General features: G+C 28.9%; 1 protein-coding gene across 2 annotated transcripts in view; it reads left to right on the top strand.

Moving 5' to 3' along the window:
* The window catches only part of Blimp-1 (PR domain zinc finger protein 1), a 73,969-nt gene that overhangs the window by 29,691 nt on the left and 18,456 nt on the right, over positions 1-25,822 (top strand). The window contains exon 1 of one of the 2 annotated variants that reach the window (XM_036364757.2): positions 23,998-24,055. The exons of the other annotated variant lie outside the window; for it this stretch is intronic. The gene's annotated coding sequence lies outside the window, so the exon portion shown is untranslated. Of the gene's footprint in view, positions 1-23,997; positions 24,056-25,822 lie in introns of those variants that run through there. 2 annotated transcript variants of the gene reach the window in all.

The raw sequence follows: 25,822 nt of genomic DNA, 5'->3' as shown, positions 1-25,822 counted from the left end.
ATTTTGTTTTCAATTTCATCACAATCGCACCTATAGCTATAAAATAACAAACCAACAGCAGCTAGATGAAATTAAAAACCACAATACTACCCATGTCGAAAATCAACGATAAAATATATAAGAAAAAATAATAATTTCCATAGAACCAAACAAACCAATACTGACGGCGGCGAATAAATAACACGAAAAAACCGACAACAACAATAAAAACACAACGTTTTCGGTGACGACGACAACACAAACGCTGTTATACTGGTCTGGTACTCCGACACATTGAGTCGCGCTGGCGGCATTTTGGTGTAGGTCCGGTTGTCTATGCTGCCACACAAGCCAGAGTATTATAGTTACTGCAACACGCCTTTGTTGTTATTATCCTTTAACGTTTGGTAGCGCCAACGGTGGTAATGGCAGCGAGCGGCGGCTTAGCAAAAGTTCAACGAACTGCCAGTCGAAAGACACAACAACTGATGACTACACCAAACAGCCGGGCGCACATATACACATGCACACAGACACAGCTTTCTGTGTTGCACTTGTTGTTGGTTGCTCGTGCAGTCATATGCGGGCACAGAGCATAAGCAACAGCAGAGCAACACCAGCATGCTGGCAATGCTTATCGACCGTACCCAGGGCCAATGCACCGCTTGTCCTTTCACGAACACACGACGATGCACATTTCGAGCGACATTAGCTGGCTGCCGCTTATGCCGAGCGCTTTTTGAATGGTTGAAAAAAATTAAAAGTGAAACTTTACAAACACAAACACACGCACGAGCACGAACCAGCGCACACTGTGTGTGTTCGTATGGGCGCGCGTATGTGTGCGCGCAATCGTAGACACGACGACAGTGAGGTCCTTGGCCGCTGTTGCGTCGCCGTTGCAGTGCTGCTAACGTCGCTGACAGACAACAAAAAGCGCACTGTCGCTTTTGCAGACATTGCCTTCGCACGCAGACGATGTCAACAACACATACGACGACGAGTGCATGTAGCCACCCCAAACGAGCCGTCAACGACGAGCAGCGCTTATATTGGCAGTGCGAAATAAGTGAACAAGGCGTTATCAAGTTATGTTGCAAGCAGTCAGCCGAGGTGGTGGTGGTGGTGTTGGTGACGGCAGTGACTTGGCAGTTGGTGCAGCGCACTGCAAGTGGTGTCGCATGGTGGCTGTGACCACCAATAGCCAAACAAGTCAAGACCAATCCTAAGTGATTATGCACCCCAATTTGCGTGTGCTTGCATTTCGCAATGCCAACAGCAGCGGAACGGTTGGGAAATCGGCACGGTTAGACATAGCAAGTGGCAATGAATAACTAAGTGAATGAGGTACAGCACGGAAACGGGCTACTGTAACAGAAGTGGCGGTGCCTATGTTATTCTGGATAACAGGAAATAGAACAAAGCTGCTTGGTAGACTTTGTGAAGGAAAAGTTTGCATTACTGTAACATGAAAATTTGTTGAAATTATTTTTTTTTAATATTATTTAAATTATTTTATATTAAATAAAATTTGAAAAAAAATTATAAATAAATTGTATATAAAAATAATAAATAATAAAATAATAAAGAAAATTATTTCCAAATTAAAACAAAATATGCATAAACTAATTTTTTTAAATAAAAAAATTTATTATCTTAAATTAATAAAAAATTAATTATATTAATTTCAAAAAAATTATTAAAAAAATATTTTTAAGAAAAATTGTTTCAAAATTAATATGTATATATACATATATGTTCATTTTTTAAAATTTTTGTAATTAATTTTTTAATTTCAACATTTTTTCAACTTAATTTTTTTTTATTTTTGAATATCAAATATAAAAAAAAATTTTTAATTCTTTTTGGAAACCCATTTTCTCATCTGCTTTCCGGTATTAAGTAAGTTATTTATTGGTTAAAAAAAGCAAACATACAGCATACCTTTCGGCGCAAAAGAGCACATGGGTGAGCCATATAACCTACACAAGCCATACCCAAAACTCGAGGTGCTTATTTTAAAATACTTATAGCATACATTTCGGAGTGTAAAAAAAAAATAGCTTTAACGCTTACAGGCATAAAATAGTTTGAAAAAACATATTATATAGAACAAATGTTATATGAACGAAAGGCTTCAATCGATGCATACAATTCAGCGCCGAAAGAGCTAGAAACATTGTACATACACGAAGTTTCAACGAAAATCTTTACAGAAACTTTTTTCATATTTTTAACTTCAATTCTATTGTACTTCTAGTCAAATCTGCCAAATTTACAAAAACCATTTAAAAATATTCAAAAAATTTGGATTCGCGAAAAATTAAGAAAAAACTTGCATAATATTTTTCTTTAATTTCCATTTTTACTTCAAAAATTATTCCTCTAACTTTCCAACATATTGGCAACTCTGCAAACAGCCAAACAGACAGACAATCCACTCAATGCTCGAGTTAAGCTCCGTTTCAACTGTCAACCAGTCGGCAGGACCTTGCACTACCAATCAACACATCAGCTACAACAACTTGAACAAATGCAGCAAAAACTTTAGTTTCTGCAAAGCATACAATGCGGGCACAAAGAAGCTTCAAACCCCTCTGCAGTGGTGGTAATGAATCACAACAACTGTATATATGTATAGTACAACAACTAAAGTTTATTCGCTTTTATACTTGCGTACGATGAATCCTGTTTCGCTTTCCATATTGGGTGTGTATACCGACGACAGCCGCCACAGCAGGCAGCGCAGTAGCGACAGCAATCCTGCACAATAAAGTTCCAAGTGAATGCTGAAGTCCAGACGGCTGGATACATACATACATGCATATGTACTGGCTGGTGCTGGACTGGATTGCTGGTGGCGCAAGGCGGCTGCCGGAAAAGCCGACGACCGTACTTCCACAAAAACAAAACAAAAACCAAAAACGATGTTGAAAACACAGCAGGTCATTGAACGCCGAGCTTGAGCCACGTTTATGTGATATAAAAGCGAAAAGCGATGCTAAAGCAACATGAAATGGTTGCGCGAGGCCGAGGAAGGTTAGGCTATGCTGACAAGGATAACAGGTAGACGCTTGACTGTTAGGGAGATGGTTCACGGTGGTGTATTTTTCAGGCTGTTCGTTCGTCGTGTTTGAATGTCAGTCGATTATTGGTGAGGAGGGAATATATTTTTTGGTAAATAATTTTATTTAAAGGTTGAAACAATTTTTCTTTTTATAAAGAACTTATGTTATGATAATAATTTTTCTTTTTTCAAAGAACTTATGTTATGATAATAATTTTTCATTACTATTTCCAATAAAAAGTTTTCAAAATCAAAAATAAATACAATAAAACTTGTTTCAAATATATATATTTTATTTAAAGAATAAAAATTTTAAACTAAAAAAATAAACTACAATTTAGTATATATTTGAGGAAAATAATCCTATATTTCAAAATTTGCTATGAGACTCAAAATTCTAAAATTAAGCCAAACTATAAAGAGTTTTGAGAACTTTTATGCTTTTTTCAATATAATTAAAAGATTTTTAACATTATTTTCAACAAATTTTCTTCAAAATATTTCTTTTTTTTTTTTAAAAATTTGAAAAGGTAAAAATTTCAATAGACTGTACTTAGAATTTTTTTTTAATTTATTCTAAGCCTATGCTTTCTTGTAAAATTATCTTCTTTATTTTAGTTTTACTAAAATAATTTAAAAGGATCAACATTTTTTCAAAACTTGTTAAAATTACAATATTTATAGAAATAATTTAAAATTAATAAAAAAAAATAGATTTCAACATTAATTGGAAATATTAAATATTTTAATAATACCTCAAATATGAATATTTCTGAGGCCTTCTACTACTTCCAAGCAAGTTAATAATTTCATTCATTACTTTTAGCCAAGACACACACCCAACAGTATAGCCTTAACAACTCCATCCACCCGCACGTCTTTACGCCTGAACTCCTTAACTTCCTGATAAACTCCACATTCACCTGTAAAATGTGGCTCAATCTTTTCTTTAGCTTGTTATTGACATTAAAATGGGTGCGACTAGACGGGTGAAGTGCACAGTCATACATATTTATATCCCGATATCCTCGTAATTTTTTCAGGCTATTGTTGCATAATTTCTTTCCAGAAACAGTTACATGACTTGCATAAACACATTTACCCCCATATATACATATATATATATTAGCATATATTGCTGTAGTCTGCCGACCGGCTGACTGGCTAAAAAGGGCCGCACCGAGTGCATTGCCATCACTGAAAAGGGTCGTTCGCCTTTATGTCTGCAATAGAACCAGCCGTTTGCCACTTGCCGCTCGCCGTCACACGCCCCGCTCGCACACACGCTTTTACCATTTGTCTGACATTGTTGCTTTTACTGTCGTTGGCGGCTCTTGTTGTTGGCCAAATACATTTTGCACTGCTTTCGGGTTATTGTTGTTGTGCCTGCGAAATGTTGTTCAAGTTGTCGTAGGTCGTGATTGCCATGCTGCCACATTACTGCTGCTGCTGCTGTTGTGGTAGGCTTATTCACCCATTTCGCAGACACAGTTTCGTTTGTTGGTATTTGTTGTTTGTGTGTACGTGTTTTTGTGTCTGCTGTGGCCAGGATTAGTGGTGTTGTAGGCTGTGGCAGGCAAAATACTATGCTAAAGGATATTGACATCATCGGCTTGGTGCGAAAGAGGAGTCAGCGAGAGATGTGTGTGCTTGTAGTGACTTTGGTTGTTGTCTGTTTGACTATGCATAATGGAAAAATCAATTATTATTGATATCAATAATTTCAGCAAGGAGTTGATTGAACTCGTTGGCTGATTTTGTATATAAGGTTGGGTATATTCTAGGGTAGCAATTTTCAACAAAACTTCTTAATATTTAGAAAATATCTCTAACCTTTCTAAACTATTTTCTGAAATTCCGACAAGCAACTTTGACTTGCCTAAAAGGTTGCCGGCTTCACCTTTAGTGAGCTCAAAAACCTTTTACTAGTAATTGTCGGTATTCGAGCCATTACAATTTTTTTTTTTTAAATAAAGATGAAATTTGCATGTAGACTTAGCTTCAGAACGAAAATATCAGAAACATTTAACACAGGATGGGAATGTATATCGGTACTTTTTACATTTAGTTTGAATTAATGCTGTCTTTGGTAGGCATTTTTCTTTACTAGTGTGGTGTCGCCAGCCTAAAATTTTGGAAAATTGATTTGGAAGAACTTAGTTTTGCCGGATTCACTTCTAGTGATTTTCCAAAATTTTGTTAGAATTTTTAGACAGTGAATATATAGAAATACTTTTAGTTCACAGTTTTCTGTTAAAAAAACACTGAATTTGTATGACAATTAGCTTCAAGCCGACAATATCCGAGACACCTACCAGCGGAAGAGCACTTGTCTTTGCTAAATTATGTTACCGGTGGAAAAACGGTGGTTTTTTTACTTAGTTAGAGTTAATGTTATCCTAAATAAACATTTTCTTTTATTAGGGTGGTTCTAAAAGCTTAACTACTTGTACAATTTTCGTAAACAAATTTCATATTTTATCAAGTGAAGGCAATTCAAAATAAACTCAAAACAGTATGCAAGAGTTCTTTTGGCAATAAAAAAATTTAATATGCCAGATTATAGTTTTCCGTGAAAAAAAGTAAATTTTTCCCTGATAAAAAATATTCATACTGTAAATATTACAGACACTTACCGCTATAATGTCTTAGCTAAATTAAGAAATTGCTAAAAAAATTAATTATTTCATATATAAAAAGAAGTAATAGCATAATAGACAGCAGAATTTTTATATTAGGGTAGTTCTAGAAAGTCATAAGAAAAATATAAAGTTTTACTAAAAACTGATACATATTGCAATTTATACATTATTTTATGTTCTAGCAAAGTTCTGCGCTCTGCCACAGCTATTTTCTCAACAAAATTACTGTGGAAGTTAGTGTAAACTATTCTAAAAATATTTATTCTCGCAAAATTTCTGAATTCTTCTGGTTAATATTTCATTTGAAACTATTAAATATAGAATTTCTTCCAATTAAGTGCAAATATTTAGCACAAAATTGTGAGAAATAAATTATTATTAATAAATTTCCACAAAAACAGCATACAAGTGAACTTGCAATGAATTCAAGGTTACACTAACACTCAGCTGAGTAAACAACAATTGAGTAACTTCGATTGTTTACTGAGAAAATATGCAAATAATAGCCAGACAAACAATAGAAATATAATTAATGATAACACGAAAAACTGCATTCAACGAAAGTACTTTGCAATACAACTTTCACTGCGCAATAGAATTAGCAAAAAGGGCGAGTGCAATGCGAAACACTTGAAAAAGATAAGAATGCATATGCACTTATGCAACAACAACAAATAAGGCAACAAAAAAGTTGTAGAAATAAAAGTAAAAATTAAAAAGGCAATAAAGGGCTGGAAAAGGCGCTGTAAAACAACAACAACGGTACAAAAAATTTTATATGAAATTATACTGTACTTAAGTATATGTAGGTATATTCAGCATTAGCGCCTGAGCTGATAGCGCGCACACCACTGATAACGGCGCTAAGTCCATAAGCCGATTAGAAATGCAATAAAATCAGCTATGTAAAGTATTAATTGCAAATTGCATGTTAACTGCAATAGTGTGTTTTTTTATAATTGGCTGATATCGCATTGATTGCGCTGCATAGTTTTGGTTAAACGGAACATTTTGCAGCGTTTATAAGTATAATATTTGCTTGGTTGATATATATTTATAATTTCAAGAGCTCATGAAAAGCTGTAAGAACAACTTTGCTTGGAAAAATTTAAAAAGTAATTAATAAAAATTAAAAGAAACTAAGAAAAGTTAAAAATAAAATTAATATAAAATTAAAAAATTAAGAAACAAAATTAATTAAGAATAAATTAGTTTATAAATAAAAAAACTAAAATTAATTTTTTCCACATACATATATTGAACAAAAAACTTAAACTAATTAATTTTTACATACATTTAACGGTACATAAAATTAAAAATATATACGAAAATATACATTTTTCAACAAAATTAAACAAAAAAATTAAGAATTTAATTTAAAAAAAATATAATAAAATCAGTTCTTTTACCTTAAAAAAAAAACTAAATTTTTTGTCTCATTTTCAACTAAAAAATGTTAACAGAATATTTTTAAATATTTCTTAAATTAAATGTCAAAACCACTGCAATTAAAAAAATTAAAAGGAAATTTAAAAAAAAGTGTTATAAAAAAAATTTAACTAAACAAGTTTCTATTTATATTTTTATAAAAAAAAAATTTTAATATTTTCCAATGCACAAAAAAAAATCTTAAATTTTAAACACATATTTTTTAATACAAATATTTTAATAAAATAATTAATCTTAATTATAATTTTATTAATTTGTAACAATTTATTTTTTTAGTATTTAGCACCTACTTAATTTAATTTGGATATTTGCTTTAATAAAAAAATATAAATAAAAAAGTGTATGTAATATAATTAATAATTTAAAAATGAATTTATTAACAAAATATAATAAATTAAGTTTTTTTTTTGCTTTAATAAAAAACATCGTTTATAATTAAATGGCATAAAACACATTTTGAATAACACACATATTTTTGATACATCTTCGCTCTATATAAAAAATTAATTTTTTGCTTTCATAAAAAAAATCTTTTGTAAATGAATTTTATGTGATTTTAAATAATACAAATCTTTTAAATACATTCTATAATAACGGTAAAACTTTTAATTTTAAATTTCCATCTGCATAGATGCCAATCATATAAACTAAATGCTTACAGTTACGATAAAAATATATATATAAATAAAAGATATATAAATTGAAAATTTAATTAATAAAGTAATTACATAATAAATTATAGTAAATTAAGTAGAAATTCATTATATGCTTTTTTAGAAAAATTTTGTATAATTCAATGAAAAGAAATTTGCTTTGAAAATATTTAATATTAATTTTTTCTCTATACAAACTAACGGTTATTTATTTATTTTTTTTTAATAATAAATATAAAAATTATCTAAATAATATTTTCAGTTATGATTCTTACAGAAACTGATTAAATTTGACAAAACATTGCTCTAAAGAAAAGCAATATATTGTACATATATAAATACTTCACTACTCTATTCCAACTCAAAAGCTATATGTGCTTATTCACAACTTATGAATTATTACTTACAACGTGACCGAAAATGTATTTAGACACACAAAAATAAAAGCACATTAGCAAATATGTGCACATTTATGAGCTCATAACCTTTTAAGTAGCATAAATTATTTGCATTATACTCATAAATAGGTGTGCATATGTATATAAGTATGTGTGTGAATGCACATAAGTAAACTTTTCATAATAAATGGCATATTGCAAACCGCAAGCGAAAGTTTTTCTGACCAATACATACCGACAAACACACACAGATACTTACATAAGCGAAAATCTCCACATACAAGCTTTCTTATGCATACACACATACATACAAATATACATGTGTACATATGTATGCGCACTTAAGAAGGGCATTGACATAACCTATGCCAATGACTATGCCATCATCATCACCAAAGCAACAACACGCAAGACACACGAGCAGAGCAAATGCCGTTCAACTGCAACCCTTAATTTTAATGACGCAAACATATTCCATCATCGCTGACGCCAAAGTCAAGCAGTGCTAACTAGCCAACGGCAACTCGAAAGATATTATGAATGCTACTGCTTCTACTGCAGCGCACTCACATATATACGCACATACATACACACATACAGACATGTGCATACATTTTAGAGGTTACTCATACGCCACGTAGTATTTCTTACAGAGCAATTATGCAGAGCTAAGGACATGCGAATGCAGACTTTGGCAATGCATATAGGTATCTTTACTCATACTACGCCCACTTTATTGCAGCCATTGCTCTTTAGCTGCTTGCTGCCGCTCTTACGCTCTGAACGAGGTGTGCGCATGTGCCGTCGCCGAGGCAGCAATCGTCGCCTGCTGAAGGAGGCCAACAAAGAAAAATAGATCTGCTGCACAGCGTGAAAAAGTAATTTTCAAGGTTAAAGTGCAACGTAACCGCAAAACGCCAACAATGCACTTGGCCATTAAGTAAATATGTATGTGTGGAGGTTATGTGCACAGCGGGGTTGTTAAATGCAATACCATTTGTGCTAAAACGGGTGTGTGAGTGGGTGTGTCAGCCGGTTGTTGTGCACGTTGGCAGGTGTGTGCGCGAAAATAAGTTGAGTAACAGTAAAAGTGTTGCAGTCAATGACATCGCCGCATGGGCAAGTGCAAGTATTAGAGCGGTAAGGGAGTGTGTGTGTTTGTGTGAGGTTTTAGTATGAATACGTGTTGGTGGGTGGTTGAGTGCGATGTGGAGGGAAGATTTGTGAGGAAGTGTAAAAAATATGTGATAACTTTATATACTTTTGCATAATTTTTTAACTGAAATAAATTTTGAAAATTTATAATAATTATAAAAACATAAATTTCATTGATAACGAAAATAAAAATATTATCAGGTATATTTAATAATTATTTTTTTTTAATATAATTTACAATATAATAATTTTTTTTTCTTGGCATTTTTATATTAGTAATGAATAATCTAGGGCTAAAGTACAGTTTTTTTTTGTTTTTTCATTCTGATAAAATGTTGCTATATTGAAATGCTCAACAGAGGCTGCCAGCACACAAAAATTAAAAAATATTTCAAAATGTATGAAAAAGAATTTTTATTAACAAAAAAATGTATAGAAATAATTAAAGCCAAAAAAAAACTATATATTATAAAATAAATATTTTTTTCTTTAATTAAAAAATTTAAATATTAAGAAAATATTATGCAAATGTGCCCAAAACTTTGCGATATACGAAGGTATTTAAATTTATTCCGCTGTGTTATTTAAAATTTTCAATTTGGATTTTTTCATTTCATAATTTTTTTATTTTCTCGTTTTTATACTTATTCACATACTTCTTGTCATACCCACTTGTTAATTTTTTACAAAAGCACGAAAACGGCTTGTTAAGAATTTAACTTGCAAACGAAAGTCACGAAAGCGACAAAAAAACAACAACAATAAAAACAAACAAAAAACATTTATATAAAAAACATGCACATATTTATTGGCATTGCACAAACGCACACACATGACAGCAAGCTTTGCAAATTGCATGCAAAATCAATACAAAAAATACAAATCATCAAAAAACACCAAAGCAATAACAACAATTACTAAAAAATCAATTAAAATATCCAGCTGTTGTCGTTCGACCTTGAGTCGTCAGCAATCAGGCATTTAGTTGTCTACAAACATACATAAGTGCATGCAAATTATTGAAACGTACATACATACATGTGCATATTGTGTAAAAAATGTATACATACATACATATGTATGTGTGTACGAATGCCCAATAGGATGAGAGGAAATGTAGGCGGTAGCTGGCTGCGCACAAAACAAAGCGCGGCAAGTGAAAGCGATTGCTTAAAATAATGCAGTAAATTATGTTTAAAATGGAGTTTAAAAGCGAAATTGGTAATAAATAGCGGTTTGGTGAATTTGGAGACGAAAACTTTTTTTGATAATTTTTTATTTTTTTTTGTAATTTTAATTGAGCCGGTATTTATTTATATACGGCTGCTATAGTTAAGGTATTTAATTTTAGGAGATTTTACAAAGCAACGAGATTTTTTAAACTCCTAAATTTCGGGATGCCGATTTTACAAAAATGCAAACGGGATCGCGATTGTGGTATAATATTTCTTCAATAGAAACGCCAATTGATAAGCAAAATGTAAACTTCAAAAGTGAAAGTTTAATCCCGAAATTTCGGGATCCCGAAATTGCAAGTTTGGAAACGGATTCAGGATAAGGGTATAATTTTTTTTAAATAAAATGCCAAATTATAAGTAAAATGTACCATAAACTACGAAAAATAAGATGTGAATCGGGATCGGGATTGCGGTATCGCTTTTTTGTCAATAATTTTAAATGAAGCTTAAGCATTTTCCGCACTACTTTATATGTACATACATACATATGTATTTATTATATATACGTATTTGTAAATTTGTACATACATATGTAAATATTCTTAAGTTCCTTTAAAGCGCAAATCTCGCTTACAGCTCCTAAAGAACTTAACAAAAAACCAAGAATAATTTAATCACTATTTACTTTCATTGCTTCCGCATTGCTTAATATTTAAGCGCGAGATGTATTCACTTAGCAACAATAACAAAAACAGTAGGCGTTGCTGCTATTAAGTGTTCAACAAAGTCCTCTTGATCATATTGATCATACATATAACTATACATTTAAATAAATATTATTAATTTTTTCCATAAAATACACTTATTGTTTTGCGCTTGCTCATCAACAGCTGCCACTTACCGTCATATTAATCGCAGTTAGGAAATGTTTTTTTATGAAACTTGTATAGTAATTACCGCATCATCATCGATCACATGCTGGAAAGCCCAAGCTAACATCCGGCAAAGTCATAGCATATTTAACATTGTCTTAAAATTTTAAAAAATAATAATTGCATAAAACAATAACTGCAGAAGTTTACATAATATAATTATACACAAGTATATAAAATTTTTAGTTTCTAACTTATGAAAAATACAATACCAAAACTGCCTTCATGTCTATTAATTGGAGAAATATGTACATTTTTTACTCACTAATATCAAATTAATCTTATTTCTTTCTTCTTTCATTTTATTTGATCAACCAACAAATGTAAATAAATACAGGCACACATATCTAAATCTCTTTATATATACATAAAGAGCGCACTTGAATGCATACTACAACAAAAAATAAATGAGTTAATTACTGCAAATGACTAGTACTCATTGCTGTCCCTTTTCATGTTAAAGTGGTTACATATTTATTTTTCTTGAAATTAAAAATTCAGCTTTATTTTTATTTTTTTACGCAAAAAATATTTGGTATATTTTTTAAATTAATAAAAAAAAAATTTTTTTTCAATTTATATAAAAAGTAATGTTTTTGAAATTTATAAGAAATACCAATTTTTCAAATTTACAAAAAAAATATTTTTTTTTTCAAAGTTATAAAAAAAAAATTTTTTTATATAAAAATATATTTCGATAAATTTTTTTTACATGTTTATTTGTTTTGCATTTTTATTAAATTTTTGCTATCAATTTTCCAACTCACATTAAAAAAATATATTTTTGAAATTCATAATATTATATATTTTTCAAATTTATGAACAATATATTATATATATATTTTTCAAATTAATAAAATACATTTTGAGAAATATTATATATATATATATATATATATGATATTTTTTTATAATCGCCTTATTTTCAATAAATTTTTAACATAAATTTTCCAACTTAAATTACTTTATGTTAAATAACCCCCTACAAAAACCGCGTATAGGTGCCGTTTTCTATCGCTAACGCTGCCTCTGTCACTTACGCTGCTTTTGCCGCTGCCACTGCTGACGTTTGTAAATATGCGAAATTGATAACGAACCGTCAAGGCCAAATGCAATAAACGCTACACTAAATGCATTTTTACATTTGCTTTTCCTTTTGAGTTTTTATTATGAAAAATTGCTACATACATACATACATACATATGTATGTATATATGACTACTCGTATACTAGATACGGTATATACATACGAGAAATATGTAGTGCATTGGTCTATGAATTAGTTCTCAAGCGTGCCATATGTGAGTGTTTCAATATTTTTGTCGAGTAGTGCAAGCAAGTTTGGACTAAAAGATTAGAAAAGTGAATTGCCTAGAAAGTTATGCATTTTGTTTGCACTGTGCTGCATAATATTATATAATTTATTTTTTTTACTTCTATTTATATATTATTTTGAGTATGACTGCTTTTTAATCAAATACTTGAATGCTAAAACTACAAGTTCGAAAAAAAATCGGGATCACGAAATTAGCTTTGCATAAAATCCTTCTTAAACTTTTCGGTAGAATTATTGAACACAAATTGTAACAAAACTGTTCGGGATCCCGAAATTTTTACCAAAATCCCGAAATTTCGGGATCGATAAATTTTTTTTTAGTAAATTTTAAGAAAAAAAAATATATTAAAAAAAAATTGCACGAATTATATTAACAATACATTGTGTTTCAACTTTCTACATACATACATATACAGTTAGATAAGAAAAAACCGGCATTCGAAACTAGCTTTTCATGACATCCTAAAATCCTTCTTAAACTTTTCAGTAGATTTATTTAACACAAATGGTAAAAAAAAACTTTTCGGGATCCCGAAAATTTTACTTAGCTATCCCAAAATTTCCGGATCGATAATATATTTATTTTAATATATTTTGTGAAAAAAAAAATTTTACAAAACTTGTATTCACAATGCATTTTCATTCCATTTTCAGGTAAGCTTTAAACCAACTGGCAAGCTACAATTAATTTTATAGCATTAAGCATAAGTTAAATGTGAGTATACCCAACAAACAATTAAATATGATTGTATAATGATTAATAATTAAACATATAATATATGTACATATACATACAAACATAGATAAAAATTATGCTTATACAAACACTTTACATAATATCAATGTCATTTTTCTATGACTGGAGGCTACCTTAGCCCTTCGATAAATTAGCAAAAAATTTTTATATTCCATATATGTTACTTGTTTGTAAGTAAGCGGACTTACGCCAGCAACAAGTGTATTCCGAGCAATTTGTAAAAATGCCACTCAATTCGCAATATATAAATATGCGATCAGATGCAAAAGTGCACATAAATATTAGCATATATATTTTGTATAAAATTGTACAACTGTCTCATCACACACACCCCCTCGCACCGCTTGCTTATTTAGTATTTTTATTTCAATTAATTATTTGCATTTGCGCGCTCGAACGCTTCCTGGTTGTAATGAAACGCACAATGCACGCCAAACGGTGGCGACAAAAAGCCAACAACAACAATAACAACAAAGGGCATGTGAATTATCATAGCAAAAACATGTAGAAAACAAAGGAATATAGCAACAACAATAGCAACAAACGCAATCAACAAGTCATTAAAGGCGGAAAGTGAGAAGATGAGCGTCTAGGCGGGCGATGGGCGTGTGAGACGCCAAACAAACATATGTATATGCACATGCATTTGCATGCGAAATAGCGCAATTGATGTGCCTAAGTATGTCTAAGTGTGTGCGTGCATTTGCATTGCAGTTATTGTGGTTGTTGTTGTCGCGCTTACGTTTGCGGTTTGCTGCCGCAGCGCATGGCAACAACAAAAGTGCAATATCCCAGTCCTCAAAAATTGTGCACAAAAAGCGGTGTTTTTCAGCTATTTAGTTGCAATTACATATCGCTTTAGATATATATATATATATATGTGCATGTGTATTTATGTGTGAGTAATGCAAGAAAAGTAATGCCTGCTTGTCTGTCGATTTGTCAACAGTGCGCAGTCGGTCAGTCGGTCAAGTTGAGTAAGCGCACAAAGCGTTTGCCTATAGAGTATATAAATATTATATATACATACGATATATATATATATATATTGGTACACACAAACTGAAGAAATGCAAATTCGCCTAACATATGCCCCCTATAACACATAAACTATATATATAATGTACAGCAATTGCTTGTGCAACACATTTTTATATCACATTGTTGCTGTTTTCGCCTCTTAATATTTAATTGTTGTTTTTTCTGCTTCTTTTTTGTTGTTACGCAGTCGATGTGCGGCTGCACTTGCACTTGCTTTGTTATTTACGGAAAACAATTTTAGAAAATAACAATAACAATAATGCACAAGAAACAAAAACAGCAACTAAAATGCGAATTTATTTGCTTATCTGCGGGCACTGAGCGGCAAATACGAAAATATTAGAAAATGTAAGCGTAATTTGGTCGCCAGAAATAGTTTTTGTACACTTTTTATATATATTTATGTAACGTAATTTGAAATTCGTACATTAGACTATATGATATAAATGCAGTTCTGGGAAAATTTGCATTTTTTTTTTCAAATACGCACCAACAAATAAGTTTTAGGCGGCTTTTTCCAAATCTAAGACGATGAGTGCTTGCTATATGCGTATTTTTTCGGTAAAAAAAAAAAATTATTTGTAAACAGTATGTATTTTTGGCCTTAAAGAATATGAGCTGTATATCTCAGCTGCCTAGTAATGTTAGTCAAATACTAATTTGCCTAAAAAATGCATATTTCTAGCACAAAATTATTTTGATCTGCTTGCGCCGTGGCGTATACGCATCATTTGTATTATTTTCCAACTAACTGTTCCTACTAAACGCTACCAACATACACATAAAAGAAATTTTTGTTATAATAGTGTGATTATCCAAATGGTTTGTTGAAACATTTATTATCACAAATATACATATAATTTGGGCGCGAAACAGCAGTGCGTATGAGTGACCTATAGAGGATAACACAAGGAAGGTGCTTCCAACGGCAGTTTAGTAGTTACATATGTTGCAAAATTTCTCAAAATTCATAAGCCAAATATGTAAAATCACAAAAACGACGTAGCTCTACAAAAATAACTGACGATAAATTGTTTAAAAAAAAATTAATTATAATTGGACTTAAAAAATCTGGATTCAGGAAAAACCAAAAAGAAGAGGCTATACTTACTAGTTGGTCGTAAACAATTGGTAAAGACTAAATTATATTTTTATTTAGGCAAAAGAGCAAAAAAGTTATATAAAAAAAAATTTCAAAAAAATTTGTAAAAAAATATAAATGTTTCTTTTAAATATTATTACCGATAATCTGTATCAACCATTTATAATTCGCTATAAAAAAATTCTAAAAATCATAATTTAAATAAAATTTCGAAAAACTCTGATATTATATAACTTAAAAATTTTAATTTTTTCAAATTCTTTCAAATCTTACCAGAAATTGCATTTAAAATTTATAATTTGTTGTAAAAAAAAGTGTTGAATGAAAAATAATTGAAAACAAAAATAAATTAATATTAAAAAATTCAAATACTTTATTATTTATGCAATATAAAATTACGTGATAACAAAATGAAATAAATATATTAATAACATAAATATTTTTTTTTAACTTCGACATTTAAAAGCTATGTATTAACATTAATTTATAATAAGCTATTTGATATAAAAAAATTTTTTAATTCTTAATATTTGTAATTTTTTGCATAAAACTTCTAATATACTAATCAAAGATAATTTAAATAAAAATAAAAGAATTAAATAAATTAAAGAAAAAATAATTTTATAAATTAAGTAAAAAACTAATTTGCGTTAAATTATATAAATTTTAATAAATTTCAAAATATTACAAAAAAAAAAAATTTAAGTAATTTTAATTAAAATTTTTGTTCTAAAAGTTTTACATTTTTCTTCAATTTAATAATTTACAAAAGTTTTTATTTGAAATTTAAAAATTTAAAAATTAATATTTAATAAACAAATCACTACATACGTTTGAGTATACACCTGCAAAGCATTGAGTTTAATATTTCCTGAATCATAAAAGAACCAACCAGCAAGCTAGTAAACCTTAAATGCATATATAAATAGCTATAAAATTTACCAAGTGCGAGAATTTGCAATATTTTCATAGCGCTTAACTAAATAGCTGATAAGATACGCAACGCACAAACGCTTCCTCATACCGCAACTACTAAAAGCGCTAATATTTATAGAAATGAGCGCTCATCTTGTTGCACACACACATGCATACAAATACCTGTAGAAACATTACGCACCTATACATTGTGTTTATTTGGCTGTGTATGTACGAAATTATCTAAATTATATTGACTTGTTAATGCTGCTGATATGGTTACATGTGTATGCAAGTACATATTGTATGTGTGTGTGTTCACAGTTAGTGCTCACACTTGAGCTAGTACACAGCGCACTTGAACAGCGCGAGTGCTGATAAGAGGCGATAAGCAAGCAAAAGTACAGGCAAACATATGTACCGTTGTGCTTTTTGATTTGCAATAGTTTTACAAATGTGTGTAACTGTGTGTGTGTGTGTGCGTTAACATCGGCATTGACATTAGCGAATGTCACACATAAAATGGCACTGTGGCACTATGCCGCATTGATTGAGCGATGTGGTATGAGATTAGGGTTGACATATTCCAAGCGTATTAGTGTGAAAAAATTAATATAATAAAATGGCTGAAAATTATGATTGGAAAGTTGAAAAAAAAAATTGACTTAAATATTTTAAAACCTTTTTTTTAATTTATTATTTACTATATTTTAATTTAGTTCATTTATTTTCTAAAAATTTCCTTCGAATTCTCCATCCTCACTTAAAAAATTTTTATTTTTTACGGATATTTTTCATATGTTTTTTATACATTTTTCCTCTCTAGTTCCTAGGTGGTAAACCTCGGCAACTAATTTAATGAATTTTCAGAAAAATTTCCGACCACAAATATTATATTTGTGTTTATATATCGCACTAGGCAAATAGTTGCTAATATCTGTGCATGTGTACTTAGTTGGCCTTGAACTGATAATGAAAGTTCAACAAATTCAAAATGCAATGCATTCAAGCAACAACTATTGTATGAAAGTACTCGTATAAACTTGTAAATATGTAAATTTCACAACAGGCTTGATTGCCATGCCTGCAATTGAAATTTAGTTAGACTAAAATGTGCCCATATGGCAATGGAGAGAAAATATTCCGATATAAATTATTGCAAATAACAAAAGCTGCTATATAGAAATAAATATTGGTATTTTTTATACAAGTATATGCATATTAATTATTACCTTATATAGATTATAACATGAAACCACTATTGAAGAAAAGAGAAAATTTATTTAATTTTTAAAAAATATATGTATCTTTTTAATTAAATTTTTTTTTTTTAAATATATATTTTCTTTAATTTTTTTATAATTTTTAGTTTTAAAGTTTTTAGAAATTTATGTATTTTTCTAATTTTTTCAAACTTTGTTTAAAATTTTTTCTTAATTTTTTTCAATAAATTGAATATTTTTTTCAATTGGTTTACATTTTATTTTAAAATATGCAGGTATATAATATTTACATTTTTAGCACAATTTCACAAATTTTAAATAAAATTTTTTTAAAATTAGTTTTTAATATTTGCGAGAAATTAACTATCTATCATAAAGTCATTCGATAGAAAATTTTAGTATTTTTCTAAATCTTATTTTTCAAAGTTTTTATTGACAAATCTATAATTTTTTTCAAAATTTATATTTTCAAACTTTTTAATGAAAATTTTATTTACACATGTAATTTTATTTGAAATTTCATTTTGTCTTGAGTGCATGGTTTCCTGACCAACTAAACTAAAAAAATTAATTTTTTCAAATGCATGCAATAAATTTTTTTTTTTTTAATTTACTTTTTAAAAACTTTTCCGATTTACAATAATTTTTGAATTTTTTTTATAAATTTACTTCTTAAAAACCTTTTCGAAGTTTTTTCAAAAATTTTTTTTTTTCAAATCTGTTTTCAAAATTTTGTATATTTTTGAAATATTAAAATTATTTTACCACCGTGCAATTAAAACTACGTACATATGTTTTTAAATTAAAAATTGTATTTCTCATTTTATGTTGTTTGTGTTAAGTTGATTATTTCATAAAAAGTTGGTCAGGAAACCAGTCACTCCAGACATTTTTTCACTAAAATTACAAAATTAACCTTTCATTAAAAAGTTTTTTTTTTAATTTTTATAAATTTTTTTTTTTAATTTTCCTTATATATTATTTAAATTTTTATTACATTTTATTTTTTAACTTTCCCTCATAAAATGTATTCCAACTATGTTCATGCTCCCGTCTATATAAACAAATAAACTGCTTTATTTATTTATAGACACAGTGTTTATGCTCAAAAGCACATAATTGAAAACCACATAAACGCACACAAAAACACACATATATATAAAAAAGAATAGAAACCAAACAAAAAGCATACTCGTGTTACCAACAAGGTGGCAGCGCCACACAACTGAAGGTCGTCCTATGCAAATAAAAAATACGACAACAAGAACAACAAAACGGGAAACAATTGCATAGTTTAGAGATTGCAGCATGTGAATGCTGCATGCACTTGTTGCATGTGCAACGGAAAATACAAAAAACAAATCAATTTATGTGTTTCAAAAAAAAATTTAATAAAACAAAATAAACGCATATGTTTTCTATGGGAAAAAATACAAATTTCGACAATTGTGGCATAACGCAAAGCGATTGCTGCAATTGCGTATTTGAAAATGAAAACTGACAACAACAACAAAATTTACGAAACTAATATAAATGCACGCACACACACGCGCCTTTCGGTGGCATGCGGCGATTGACCAACAAGCGGCCACATTGCTCACCGCAGTTCAAGTTGAATGTCGACACAAAAATTGCAAACAAAAACACAAATAAATATTTCGCACAAAACACTCATACGTACTGATAGCTAGAGAGCAGCGCTAGCTTTGACACACATATGCATACATACATACATATATTCGCGTAAATATATTCTAACAGCTAATTGAGTTGAGCGCATACAAATATTTATGATGTTGTTGTTGCTTTTATAGTGCATTTAATAATATTTGACACCCGTTACCCCACACCAACACACTAGGTATACCCCGCTCTGCACCCCGTTTCAATCGTTTGTTCGCTTTCTCAATTTTCTAAAAGCCGCCAGAGGAGCAGCAAAAAATACAGAAACGCTTTTCCGCATCGCAGCCACAGTCGTTTCTCGCGAACGAACGCAAATATTTGTTGTCACCACCCTTTCCACCGCTGTCTGTCTGACACCCGCCTCAACAACGTTAGATTTTATTAGCATCTGCTGGCGTGCAAAGCGCGTCGCAGGCATTTCAATGTGTGTGTATGTATGTGTGTGTTCCGCGCTCTGTTTACACAACGTTGTTGTTCGAGTGCTTTCGCAACGGCGTCAGCGAATGTCCTTCAAATGCAATTTTGCGATTAGACGCGAAGCGCTTTTTACCGGCTAACGAGGCAGCGAGCGCGCCAGCTAATAAGCAAACAAATGTGCATAGATTGATGTGCTAAGAATGTACGTGTGTGTGTGTTTATATTGTTGAATGCGCTTTGCGAAATAACTTTTTTTTTGCGCTGCCGGTTTAAGCGCCGAGTGCGGATGAGCAATGCGACGATGCGCTGTAATACAGTCGTTGCAGGGTGACCAGGTGCTAACTACATATGTACCTATAATGGGTTTTATTTTGTAAATTATTTATTACAGTAATTTTTTATTTATTTTTGTTTTTTAATGAAAAATTCATATTTGAATTATATATTTTTTTAAAATTAATAATTTTAAATTTTCAATCAAATTTAAAGAAAAATTTATTATCATTTTTTTTCAATATTTTTTTTTTTAAATATTATATAATTTACTTATGTATTTTTTTAAATATATATATAAATATTTATGTTTCAATTATAAAATTTCATTTACCTATTTTATAGTTTTTTTCATATATGTACATATAGTATTTTTTGTAATATAAAAAATTATTAATTAATTTAAAGTTTTTTTCTTTGTTACTTGTGTAATTTTCTTCATTTTTAATTTGTTTTTCAATGAACAATTTACGTTTACAATTCTTTTTTAATATTACATTTCATAATCATAATAATAATTGTTTTATAAATTTTTTTCAAATATTTTACAAACATTTTTTAACATTTTCATTAAATAATTTATATTGATTGTAGTATTTTCATAATTAATACAAGCATTGTCTTTATATTTTATATATTTTTGAATTATTTTACTAAATAATTTTATAAGTTAAATTTATTTTAATAATTTTATTGCATTTTTACTGTTTTTAAGCTTTTAAATGATTAAATTTCCTAAACTATTTTTTTAATAACTTTTTTGTATTTGCCTTTTGTTAATTTTTCTAATTGATTAGAAGAATTTATTTACTTTTTTTATTTATTCATGCTAGTATTAATTTTTTAGCTCCTTAAGCTTTTTTTATAACTAAGCAATTTACTTTAAGATTTTAAATTGTATTTAATTGAATTAAATTCAATTCTTAAATAATTTTTAAATTAAATTATTTTTATAACTAAATATATAGCTTTTATATTTTTATTGAGCTTCATTTTAATAATTTGTGTTAACAACTTTCTCCTAAATTTCATTAAAAATTTTATTAATATTTTAATTTTAAAAGTAATGTATATAAGGTTGTTAAAAAAAATTATTTCTTCCTTTTTTGATTTTTGATTAAAAAAAATACTTTTTTGGCGTGTCAAATTTTTTATGATGCACTGGAATGTAAGTTTTCAAAAAATTTTTTCAAATTCGTTGTTAAAACATTTTTTAAATTTAAGTAAATTTAAAATTATGTGACATAATTTTAAAGCATTTTTTATTTTTACTTTTCGATCTTAATTGCATAATTTTCTTAAAAATTAATTTTTATTTAAAAAAAAAAATTCAAAAATATTTTTGATCAAAATATGTTTATTTTCAAATATATTCTGTATCAAAAATTATGATTTTTTTTTTCAAAAATTCCTGAAATTCAAGTATATATTTGTCTAAGTTTAATGAAATAAATTATTTAAGAAAATATTTATATACGTATAACATCCAATTTAAAATTACAAAAAGCACTTTGTTCTGGTCATCTTTCAATTTAACAAGCACACTTGTTTTTATAGCATTTTTATTGCGTTATTAAAAGCGAATGGCTTTTCGTTTTTCAATCGTTATTTTTCGCTCTTCCTTTTGTTTGCATTTGTACATATGCTTAGAACTTTACTCAATATTTCATTATTTGTTTATTTTATTTTCAGTTCATTAGAATTTTCGCTTCCTCGTTGTGATAGCGAACATATGCCATAGCGACCCTTAGCGCTTAACGTGCGCGCGAATTTTTCAGAAATTTGTATGAAAATGCCAACTGATTGCGTAGCTGGTGTGTATATTTGACATAAGCAAGGACACAAGGAAGCTATAAAAATATACACAGGGGTAAATCTGCGTTTTGTTTCTATGTCGCTATGTGTGTATGAGGTTGGTCGTTTGTGTATTGTTGGTTATGCGTTTTTGTGTGAAAATTATTAATGGTTAAATATGTCGGCATACCTTTCCCCGTCACATTTATTATTGCTTCTTAGTACTAGCTAGTTAGTATGGCATTACGCTCAGCGCGCCGCACAACAGCTCATCAGCGCCAAATTATCGCAATGGCTCCCAACTATTGCATAGTAAGTTCTTTATGCAGCTGGTGTGTTTTTACTGCCGCTACACTTGTAGCCTGTTGCACTAAACGCTTCCGTCTCCTTCAAAAACAAATGAACTGAATGCCTTTTGGGGCTACGCTCTCCCTACAAAAATATTAATGTGCACACACACAGATACACAATTATATCCTTATCTAATTACAGAAACATAAGTGTTTATGGCATTTATATATATTTACATATATCTGGTATATACAAGTATACATATATATAGCTTCCCTTTCAACCCGCCCTCTTTTGATCACTCAGTCACTCTTTTAATATACATACACACATACAATACATATACACTTATGTATATATTTATATGCTTTTTGTCTCCCGCATCCCTTTGCATGCTGCACTCAGCGTTGCATTTTGCGCCACGTAAACGCTGATCTTGTGTTTGTGTCGCACTGTGTGCCGCGGACACGTTCGCAGTTCTTCGCATTTCTGCACTTTAGAATGTCATTGCTGGTGCTCGGTTATGTTTCGAAATTTTTGTATGGTGCGCGGTAGCGGTTAGCGATCAAAGAAAGAGCATAGGATAGGTTGGGTTCGAGTAAAAGTAAATATTCTACGTTTGCGGTATCGAATAACACTTTCACAAAATAATTTTCTTTTCATTTTTGTGCACGATAAATAAAGTATCGGCACGTCAGCGTGAGAAATGAAAGTGATATGCAAATTTCTAAGTAGAAAGCAAAAGCGACAGAATATTTGCGATTGCATTTTCTCACATGGACCACAGAACTGCAAAATTATGTTTTATAAACTGGAATATCGAGACTTTTTTGACACGGATGTGTTCTTCTAAATATTAAAAAATAGTATACAAACTTTACATAAAAGATATTATTAAAAAAAAATTATTAAAAAATTAGTTCGAAAAAAAAAATTTGAAAAATTTGTGAAAAACTTTAAAATATTTAAAACTGATGTGTTCCTCTAAATAGTAAAATCATAAATATTTTACATAAAAACTTTTAGCTAAAAAAAGTTATTTAAAAAAATATTTTGGTGAAATATAAAATTAAATTACGAAGAAAATTCTTAAAAAACTGCAAAATATTTACAATTAATTAAACAAAAACTTTATATTTAAAATATATTTAAAACAAGCTTAACACAATTAAAATATCTTTTTAACTTGGCAAGTACAATAATAGCTACCGATATAACGTATATGAAACAAAGAAATTCTATCGATTTAAAGTAAAAAAAAACTAATAGGCAAAAAAACATTAAAATTTAGAAAAAAAATTTTAAGCAATAAAAACTAAAAATAAAAATATTACGTAACTCAAAATAAAAGTTAAGCAACGCAAGAAATTGTTTTATAAGAAATAACGGTATAATGTTTTCCAATAGTTAGTTACGCAAACTGCCTAATAAACGTTCACTGCCATTTATTTTGCGCACAGCAAACCACGAAACATATTTTTATAAAAACTTTCAATAAAAAGTGCATTTTTTGAAGTTAAAAATTTAAATTTCTAAATAAAGAAATAAAGCATTAATGTTACTACATAACGAACTTTATGGGCAACAAGTAAAACTCTGCGCTACCTCTGCCTTAAAGCTATACAACTATCTTTCATGCCTAAAATATTTATACAAATTAAGAAAAATATTTGCAAACAATTAAAAATGATTGAAAAAATAAATAGATATATAATATAAAAAAATAACAACAAAAAGTATCACATCGATTTTTGCAAACATAAATCTAAGGTGGGTACAAAATAAGTGAAAAATCTTATTTATTCATAAAAAAAAACTATTAAAAAACATTTTATTGAAAAAAAACTTATTCTTAAATATTAATTTATTTAATCAAACCTTAAAAACAACTGCTTTATTTCTAAAAAAAAGTCCTTAAAAAATATAACAAAAATTAACAAAAAAAATTGTTTGCATTAAAAATATATAAAAAAAACTTTTTATTAATTAAAAACAAAATTCTTATATATAAAATAATTTAATCAATAATAAAATAATTTAATCAATTAAAAAAAATTAAAAATTATAAAAAAAAAAATTAAATATCATCTTATCTTTATAATATATTATTTAAATATCGGCTTGTTGCTAAAAGTTTATTAGAACATAAAAAATTATTAATAATTTTATAAAATTTATTTTTAAAATATTTTTAAACACTTCAAAGCAGTTATTTTCATGATTGATATTTTTTATCTATTTAATTTTCTAATTGAAATATTTAATATATATTTTTAAAAAGCTTGAAATAATTAAAATATGTTTATGTGATAAATTTTCAATCTTATAAATAAAACAAAAAAAATAATAAAAAATTATATAAATTAAAACTAATAGAAAAGTAATGTTAAATATTTATTTATTATGATATTTTTTTCATTAATTTAAAATTTTTCATCAAAAGTTTTATCGATAGCAAATATTTATTGAAAATTGTTATTGAAAATTTATTTTTGTTTTTATCTGTTTACTTAAGAATTAGAGCTTTTAAAAACTCATAAAAAATATGTTTTTTATTTTATATTATTTTTTACGGAATTTGCAGATTGGGTTAAAAAATAATTTTTTTCAAATTTTTAAAAAATGTGTCAAATTGCAAAAAACTGTTTTTCAAGTTCAAATTCTTATGTTTTAAAACAAATAATATGAGTAAAATTTTTTTTGAAACCAAAGATTATGTCTAAAAAATTATTCTAAAACTCACATAGTGTATGCTCAGCAACATGTTGCCCATCCCCGCAACATTGCACACGCATCTAAGCAACAAGGAAACAAAATTGTATATAAGAATTTCACTTTTTGAGTGAAAATGTGTTGCGAGGCACACATATACACAACAAAGAATACAAAATAAAATTATTATGTAACTGTATAAAAGCGAAATTGGCAAAAATATTGCAGCAAAATGGCTATAAAAATGCACAACAACAAGACAAAACAACATTTTGCCTTGTAATGAAAAATGCTTATAAGCAATTTCTTCAGATTTTGTCACAGTCATGAAACTAAGGCATGCCAATGCTAAGCAGCACACACACATAAACACTCACACATATTTTCATTTACGGTACTTTTAAACACTTATCGAATAAATTGCGCACCCGAACTAACCTAAAAATACCACCGAAATGCAAACCAATTTTAGCAGCTACAGTTGAGCACGAAAAAAGTGCATACAATACAGCACATTTGGTGGGTAGACGGCGCTTTGCTAAAATTAGTAATTATAATAACAACAACGCTAAACATAGACAAACAAAAAGAAGCCGAAATAGCAGCACAAACAAAATTACTACATGCTGCAGAGCAACCTGTGCAACGACAGCAGCGTGCCCTTTGCTATTTACATTAAGCTAGTACATGTTTATACATGCACACATAGATAAATACAAAAATAATACAAACAAACTCACAAGAGTGTGAGAGCGAAAGTGCAAAAATATTAAGGAAATCCTTATAGCTTATAAAAACATTAAGTGCATGAAGCAGCTAACCGGG

The sequence above is a fragment of the Bactrocera oleae genome, chromosome 6, assembly GCF_042242935.1.
Source record: "Bactrocera oleae isolate idBacOlea1 chromosome 6, idBacOlea1, whole genome shotgun sequence".
NCBI classification, from domain to species: Eukaryota; Metazoa; Arthropoda; class Insecta; order Diptera; family Tephritidae; genus Bactrocera; species Bactrocera oleae.
This window is presented reverse-complemented; position numbering and strand designations above follow the sequence as displayed.